Below are 8,652 nucleotides of genomic sequence, written 5' to 3' on the forward strand. Positions count from 1 at the left end.
AAAGAATGGCGGCAGCAGCAACTGCCCGAAGGCATGGTGGAAACCCGGTTGCTACAGGATCTAAGGCCATACTATAGTAGGCGATAGGACAATGTTTATCTCTATGGGATTGAGTAAGTACCCCCAGGGCAAAGCCATTTTTTTCATGACAAAAGGGTGTAAAAGGCTTTGAATAATCAGGAAGTCCCAGTGCGGGTGTCTGCAAAAGGGCAGCTGTATGACAGAAAAGGCGTTTTCGGCTTCTAGAGACCACTGCAAGGGTTCAGGGGTGTCCTTTAAGGTAAGATTTTGCAAGGTTTTTACAACGGAGGCATAGCTCAAAATCCATTGGTGGCAATATCCGGCCATACCTAAAAAGGTGCACATTTGAGAAGCAGTTGTGGGCCGAGGGATTTTGAGAATTGTTTCAACTCATGCAGTTGAAAGGTGATGTTCCCCTACGGAAATATCATGGCCTAAATAATGAACCTTTGGTAAGCAGAGCTGAAGTTTTTCTTTAGAAGCTTTATGGCCTTTTAGAGCAAGACAGGTCAAAAGGTGCAGAGAATCAATTTTACAGGCTTCAAAGGAAGGTGAGGCAAGCAAAAGATCATCGACATACTGGATAAGGACAGAACAGTTTTTGAACTGAATGTCATCTAAATCTTTCTTCAAAATTTGTGAAAAGATAGAAAGGGACTCTGTATACCCTTGTGGGAGACTAGTCCAAGTATATTGTAAGCCTTTATAAGTAAATGCAAATAAAAACTGACTATCTGGATGAATAGGAATTGAAAAAAAAGCAGAGCACAAATCTACAACAGTAAAGAAACAAGCTTCTGGTGGGATGCAAGAAAGAATGGTAGCTGGGTTAGGTACTACAGGAAAAATAGGTAAAACAACAGAATTAACGGCTCACAGGTCTTGCACAAAGCGATAAGTAGTTTGCCCGGTTTCTTAACTGGCAGAATTGAAGTATTACAAGGATTAGAAGTGGGGATCAAGATACCTTGTTGAAGGAGGGAAGAAATGACTGGCGTGATTCCTTGCTCAGCCTCCTTGCTGAGAGGATACTGGGAAATGCACGGGAGCTGCTTTTGCGGATCAAGATGAATTTTAACAGGGTCAGCGGTGTGTATCTGCTCAACTTCATTAGCATGCTGTGACCATAGGGCAGGGGGATCTGTTTAAGGATTTCTTCCTTGAAATCAGGGTTTGTTGTAGAAATAGGTGGAGTTGCTGGTTCAATCATAGCAGCAAGAACTGCACATTCGTTTTCTGCTGGTACTTCAAGGAAAACTCCATTCGCTGTACAATAAATAGTACAACCAAGTTTACAAAATAGGTCGCAACCTAAAAGATTAACAGGGGTAAAAGGGCTTAAAAGGAAGGATGCCGACAGCATTAACAACAGCATCGGAAAGAGGTGGATCGGGAAGATCAAAAAGATGCAAAGCGGAACGACTTGCCCCTGTGTCAACAAGTCAAGTTACCCTTTTCCCTGCTATGGTACATTCTACAAAGGGTCCAGACTGATCAATGGGTAAGAGTGGTGAAAGGATGAAGTTACTATCCCTCAGGTGGTCCTAATATTGAGATAAAGAATTTTGGGGAAGAGGCAGAGAAAATTGCTGATGTTGTTGATTTGCAGAGTTTTCCGTTGAAGGGGTAGAGGTAGGCGGTCTGTTGGGACATTCTCCTTTCCAATGACTGGTTTGACCACAGTAAAAACAGGAAGAACGGTCAATGGAGGAAACATTCTTCTGCCAGCACCCACGTCCCCTTCCTCGGCCTCATGAATTCCCTTTTCCACGTCCTTGTCCTCTGGGGTGATAAGTTTGAAGTTGCAAAGCCATTAACTGGGCTTCATTATTTTCTTTCTTTCCTGACACTAAACGATGGTTGGCAACCGTAACTAGTTCGTTTAATGGTTTTGTTTGCCAGCCCACACAGATGTTACGCAATTGGTCTCTTAATTTAGGCTGTAGGTCTTGGACAAATGCGGCTGCAATTGCTTCCTGAGCATTTTGGGTAGCTTCATCTATTCCTGAGTGTCTTTCAAAGACTTCTTTGAGTCAGTCTAAATAGTCTGCTGGAGACTCTCCATTATTCTGTTTACAATTATTAATTTTAGCCCAGTCAGTTTTCTTAGGACATACGACAGATATGGCTTCTAGTAAATGGCGTTGGGTGGTTGCGAGATCTGTCCCATGACCAGGGTCTTGCTGTGGCCAGTCTGCCTCATGTGTCAGGCATTGTCGGACTTCAGAAGGAAGTACAGCACGCAAAAGTTGGTTCATATCAGACCATGTAGGATTGTAACAGTTAATAATGGTTTGAAGCTCGTATTTAAACTTCTGGGGTTTTTCTCTGATGTTAGGAAATTCTTTAACTAGATTTCTTAAATCTCCAGGTGTCCAAGGGGCATGTACCATTACCAAGCCTTGTGCGCCTGGTAATTGGCGCAACGGTACTTGAATAATAGGGCCCTTTTTAGGGTGACTGTTATTTAAATCCACAGGGGAATATGAGCCTGCAGAAGCGCCCTCCAGACTACAAGGTGGAGTTTCCAATTCAGGTGGAAGGTGTTCGGGGTAAGGTGGTGGTTGGGCCAAACAAGAAGTACTTTCTAGAATATCTTCTACAGACTTGTTCTCGGTCTCATGAGTTAGTTGGGGATATAAAGGGGTAGGAGATGCTGACGGAAGATTAGCCTGGCCAGGGCTGTATCCATTTTTCAATTGCTTAATTTCTGCTTTTAGTTTTTCTTGGGAGTCCTTAAGAGTCCTTACCCGGGATTCTTGTTGCCTTTTAATACCTTCTTCATACCAGTCAAAATAGACATCCCATTGAGTTTGAGGGGTCTGGCTACCTCGGGACTGTAGAACTTTTCGGAGGTGTATCAGTTTATCAAGATCAAAAGTTCCTTCTGAAGGAAATTGTTTTGGAGGGTTATCCCTGGTATACCAATTCCATTTATCTAAAAACTTACGCGACTTTTGACCATAATGCGCATACATATTGTCACAACCCAAAGGGTGTGATTTTTGTTTTTGTGCGCTTCGGCACTGCTAAATTGTTCCCGCTAAATTACAGCTTCTTTGCACAGTGGAGTTTTCTGCTGCAAAAGAGAACCCCGGTGCAAGGGAGAATTTCCCGCCAATTTGAAGCTTTCTTTGCAGGGTGCATTTCTTTGTTGCAGCACAGAAATGCTCGTTGCAAAGAGTTCCCGCCATCTGTATGCTAATTCAAGCCCCATTATTGGCCAGTTCTAAATTATTCACACGTAGCGGCTAGTGATTGGCTTGCTAGCCGTATAAAAGGCTTGAGTGGTTTCCGCCCAAGTTGGAGGACTCCACGAACAAGGGAGGAGGAGACTTCACGCTGTGTGAAGATCTCTAAGCGCTGCAGATCCTTACGGTCCCAGCGCATTTCAAGCAGGCAACAGAGGTCTGATCAACCTCTAGCCTCTCCCCGTCGTCGATCGCAGTCCAGACGTATCCCTTCCCGCGCACAAAAGACTCTTCTACCCGGGTTCAAGTCCTGCAGGTTTATTTTCCCGTCGCCGAAACCCTTTGCGACGTACCCTCGTATTTTTCATCTTCCCGTCGCCGGAACCCTTTGCGACATACCCTCGTGCCCTGCAGGTTCGAGTTTTGTTTTGTTTTCTGTCTGTTACCGCAACTCAAGCAAGCTTTCCAGCCTGCACCACTGCCATCTCGGTGTAAGTAAACAATCTTTTAAACTACCGATACGCGTTTGTGCCTAATTCCAGCTCGACGGCCTTCCCTCTCCGACCCGGCGTGCCCGGGCTGCTGGCCACAGCCCGCGTGCAGCGCGGAAAAGGGCTTGGGTCGCTCCCGGCCCGCACGCATATAACCTGCTGGGGTTCCTTTTGGCGGGGTTGGGACATCTTTTGACCCAGAGCCCCCCCATCCCTCAATTCACACAGGGCACTCACACAGGGAAGAGGGTAAGGGATTTGATGTGCCAATCTTGAATCGAGGGCAGCGCACAAAGCGGCGTCCTAACAGTTATTTGGTCACATCAACTGCCGGTTACCTGGACGGTTTCCATGGATGGGGAAAGGATAAACCTGTCCGCTGGGTCACGAGGTTCCAGCTGGACCTCCTTGCTTTCAAGTCTGCCTTTCTAGACAGCCTTGGGGCGGCTAGAGTCAACCTTAGTCTCAGACCTGGTCAGCGGCTTATATTCTTTCACACAAGGGAACTTCTGTGCTGAGGCATGAGGTTCAAGAATATTTCTTTAGTCCCAGCCTTGGTCAGCGACACCGTGGAAAACACTCACACTATTCCCCAGGTTTCTATATTCTTTAGTCTAGACTTTTCCTTTTACTCTTTTAATTTTAAACCGGTTTCATACAAACCCTTTAGAGTTTCTGACAAGTTCGTATTTCAAAAGTTCAGATGGCGTAAGCTTGAACTGGTTTCTCTGACCCACATGAGCAGTCCTCCACCGATAACCCCTTTAGAGATTAAAAAAGGTCTCTTACCTTGATTTGGTGCCTGGAGTTTCGGAGGGGAATGGTCCGCAAGCCCGTTGGTACTCTCAGCCGGGCATTGCCATTCGAGTCACGGCACCAAGAATTGTGGAAGAAACAAGCTTCACTTTGTTGTTTTGAACTGGTTTCTCTGACCCACATGAGCAGTCCTCCACCGATAACCCCTTTAGAGATTAAAAAAGGTCTCTTACCTTGATTTGGTGCCTGGAGTTTCGGAGGGGAATGGTCCGCAAGCCCGTTGGTACTCTCAGCCGGGCATTGCCATTCGAGTCACGGCACCAAGAATTGTGGAAGAAACAAGCTTCACTTTGTTGTTTGGTTTTGAAATTGTCAGAGAATTTTTATTATACAAGCAGCTGCAGGGAGGACACCGAACAGACAGAGCTTCCTCTTATCAGTTCCTCATGCCCCACCCCCCACAACAGACAGTTAAAGCAAACTTTTATATGTTTCAATTCAGGTCACAAAACGCAAGATATTACAAGTCAAACAGAAAACTGGTTTGGACCAGAAAGCTGCAAGAGGGCATAAACTGTGGTTTGACCTATTGACCTCATAGACCTACTCAGCTCAACAAGGGAAAAGGGCAGGAGAAAGAGCAGATTGCAAAATAGGCAGGAAAAGGCAAGCACTAGCTGAAAGAAGTCAGCAGAAATTAAGGCCTGGGGTTGTCTTCTTCCACACTGGGCACCACATTTAAACGTGCACTGGGGACTGCAGCACATTGAGCTGGGTCAGAGCAGTCCTGGCTGGCAGGGGGCCTTGTTGCACAGATTACCAATTAGCTCAAATGATGAGCGAGACCTTATGAGGGGGATGAGGCAAGATGCCGTATTTTTTGATCAAGAAATTCAAAAGAGTGCTCATACATACATACACACACACACACTCTCACTCTCAATCACTCTGCAGATGTTATAGTTACCAAAAGCCAGCTCAGTACTATGCACTAGGTGGCCAGCCTAAAGAGTACAAGATTTAGAAGCAGGGCATGCAGACACATCTGTGTTTCCAGTGAAGTTTGCAGAGTGTTACCCACTATGGGTGTGCGAAACTTTGGTCCGCAATTCAATTCGGAGAAGATTCGGCCCGATTCAAAGGCTGAATCCTAATCAAATCAGGAAAAGAAAAAAAACCTCTGAATCGATTCAGAGATTTGGAAGGCAGTCTTTCAGGCATGAACTCCATGTGCCCCCGGAGGCTGCAGGGGGCATGGCGAGCTCCCACAGGTGGCGGTGCTGCCAGTGGCGGGAGTGTGGTGGAGGTAAGTGGGGAACTCCTGCAAGCAGCTGCAGCGCTGTCAGCGATGGGGGGAGGCGTGTGGTGAGCGCCAACCAGCGGTCAGCGACCACCCACAGACACCGCCGGCAGCAGCAGCCAATGGCAATTGCAGACCACCTGCAGATGCCAATGGCAGTGTTGGCAGCGAGGGGGGAATGGCGAGCAGTGACCGCTCACAGGCACTGTTAACAGTGTCGGCAGCACCTTTTCTCAAGGGGTGCACTGGCACACACAGGGTGCAGGTGCACGCACATGCAGCCCTTATGCATCACCAACTGAGAAGAGGGAGGGAGAGGTGGGGGGAAAAGACTGACATTTCTACCTGGCCAGTGACTGTGATCTTTCCCTGAGTCCTCTTCCAATCACAGTGCTGTGGGACAGGGACATAGAAACAGTATATAAGTCTCTGTCTGCAGGCTTTCTGCGCCTTTTGTGAGCTGTTTCTGCCTGAGCAACAGCATCTGAAAGGTACTGGACTGGCTTGGCTTCCTACTTAGTTAGTTTCCTGCTACTTTCTGTCCTTGGAAAGGAATGGATATAGCTCACCAACTAGAATCCCTCTACTTATCCCTAGCCAATCCATTTCTTTCAATTTCTATTTGTTCTTTTTTTCCTCAACACTTTTTAAAAAAGCTGTGTTTTTCCTGGCAGTGTAATCCATCACTGTGCAGGGAAGCACATACATTACATACACACACACACACACATACTCACGCACATACATCATAGAAGAAGTCAGACATTATTACACCATGGAAAAAGTCAGACATTCATAGAAGAGACTATATATTATTATTATTATTAGTTATAGTTACATACAGACTAAAGGCAACACAGAAGAAGTCAGATAGAGATTCAGATTAACACAACACAGAAGTCAAACAGTCATAGAAGAAGAAGAGATATTATTTTAGTTACACACACACAAGTAAACACAACACAGCAGAAGTTAGACACAACCATACACCAGAGAAGAAGACAACATATATTATTAGTTAGTTACACACACAGACACATTTTCCAGCACAGGAAAGACTAATATAAAGCGTGCTGGAAAGGCAGGTGCCAGGTCTTCTGGCAGGGGAGGAAGAAGGGTTTGAGGGGGTAGGGGAAGAGCTAGAGCTGCAAGTTCCCCCCCTCCCAACAAAGATGCATCCTCTTTCCTGGCAGCCATGAGTCTTCTGCTGCCAGTGGAAGCAAGGAGGTGGGAACAGTACCTGTCGCTGCACCTGCACCATTTCTCCTAACTCTAGAAATAGGCACCAGCAGCAGAATGACAGTCTCCTCCATCCCAATTTCATCTCCCAGCGTGAGCCTCCCACTGCCAGAGGGAGCTGGATCTGGAACCAGGGGACCTGAGTGCCCTAGCTAAAGAAATTCTGGGAACTGAAGGAGAATCTGAGTTTGTGTTACACACCCCTCAAAGTTCCCCTAGACCCAGGTCCCCTTGTCAGGAAGGCACCTCAGCACTGCCAAAGGCAGATCAGCAAGGGCAAGGAGGTGAAACACTTCACCACCACAGCGATGCTGCTGCATCTCAGGAGGCAGCATCCCCTTGCCCTTCTTCCTCCTCAGCCTGGCACTAGTGGGATCGTACCCAAAAGGAAGTCCCCCACTCACTCCAAAGCCCCTGTCCCTCCAAAGCAGAGGCAGGCCACCCTGGAGCAGTGGGGGAAAGCCACAGACAAAGGGCAGCGTGTTGCAAGGGCAAGCCAGGTCACCCAGAGCACTGGGGAGATGCTTGCTCTGGATGGCCAGCCCTTCTTCTTAGTTGAACAGCCAGGGTTCAGGCAGCTCATGGCGCTTGTGGCCCCATCCTACCAAGTGCCCACACACACCACCTTTAGCAGGACGGTGGTGCCCTCCCTGTATGAGGCATGCAGGGAGCACTTGAGGAAGGAGCTGCACAAGGCAGGGCCACAGGTAGTCTTGCACTTCACCTCCGACAACTGGAGCAGCTGGGGTGGCGATCATGCCTACCTCTCCCTCACAGGGTGCTGGTGCAATCAGTCAGGCTGTCAGTGGATGTTTCTTCAAGCCAAGGTGATGAATGAGTCCCACATGGCAAGAGAGATCATGGTGGCCATGAACCACATGATGCAGGGGTAGCTTGTTGGGCAGGGCAAGCTCACCCACGGGTTCATGGTCACTGACAACAGGGTCAATATGGTCAAGGACATCTATGATGCCAACTTGGTTGACATCTGCTGTGTGGCACATAAGCTCATAGTCAGGGACGTTTTGAAGGGGGACAGGGTTGCCAGCGATGGTGCCATCACAACCACTGCACTGATTTCCAAATGCAGGAAGGTGGCAGGCTACTTCCGCCACAGCATCAATGGGGGAGATGCTGTGGGAGAAACAGGCAGAGCTGAGCATCCCACAGCACAAAATTGTGCAGGATGTGGAGACTCTGTGGAACTCTGAATACCTGACGCTGGAAGGCTGGAAGAGCAACAGAAGGCCATCCATGAGATGGCCTTGCTCGAGGAGATTTGGATCAGTGGTCCCCTTAACAGAGCTGAGTGGGATACTGTCTCCCAGATCTTGGTGGTCCTTGAGCCCTTCCTCAAGGCCACCGAGAGCCTCAGCACTGGAGACGCACCAACTGCAGGTGATTCTCTCTCCAGTCTCTCAGGCCTGATCCTGAAAGGGAATTTACAAACCACTTTTCACAGCCAGGCCTATGAACTTCACTTCATCAGCTTCCTAGGCACAGATACTCATGGACTCAATATAGACATTGGATTTATGACACACTACAAACTGCCGGACATCTGAGTCCCTAGGTACCTCTCCACTTTTACCTGCTACATCCCCCTTCCCCCCACACCCCAGCCTGTCTCTCTCTCCCCCTGACGCCTCCCTTT

This window comes from Alligator sinensis, unplaced genomic scaffold, assembly GCF_000455745.1.
Source record: "Alligator sinensis unplaced genomic scaffold, ASM45574v1 scaffold108_1, whole genome shotgun sequence".
NCBI classification, from domain to species: Eukaryota; Metazoa; Chordata; order Crocodylia; family Alligatoridae; genus Alligator; species Alligator sinensis.